The following is a 509-nucleotide window of genomic DNA, read 5'->3' on the forward strand; positions in this document are numbered from 1 at the left end:
TGGCTGCTGGCGCCGCTCAGCCCGAGCAGCAGATGGTTTGCTGAGAGCTCCTGGAGCTTCTCTCTCCATAGAGAAAGTTGAGTAGAAGTTCACCTGGAGCCCGACCAAGCACCATCTCACTTCCGAGCATCTGATTTCCTGGCCATGTGGGCTCGGGGGACCTGGAGGGGACGGGCACAAGCCTCCCCCTGCAGCGATGTGGGGCTCCTCGCGCTCCCAGCCAGCCCCGCTCCCAGCTAATCCCGCAGGCAGAGGCTGCTTCCTGCCCCATCATCCCACCAGCATCTGTCACCGTCTGCCGCGGCAGCGCTTAACCCACCACCCCTCGGCAGCCAGAGCCGAGGAAATGTCCAGACGCCCACAGAGCACAACGCTCCCCCAGCGATCCCCAGCTCGGCTGCGGAGCTACGTGAGCCCTCCTGGCACCGCAGCCTGGCTCTAACCCGCAGGGAATGATTAATCCCCACCATGTGCCGTGCCCGTGTCCTCTCGCATCTCCCACCAGCCGC

Source organism: Fulmarus glacialis, unplaced genomic scaffold, assembly GCF_000690835.1.
Source record: "Fulmarus glacialis isolate BGI_N327 unplaced genomic scaffold, ASM69083v1 scaffold19596, whole genome shotgun sequence".
Lineage (NCBI taxonomy): Eukaryota > Metazoa > Chordata > Aves > Procellariiformes > Procellariidae > Fulmarus > Fulmarus glacialis.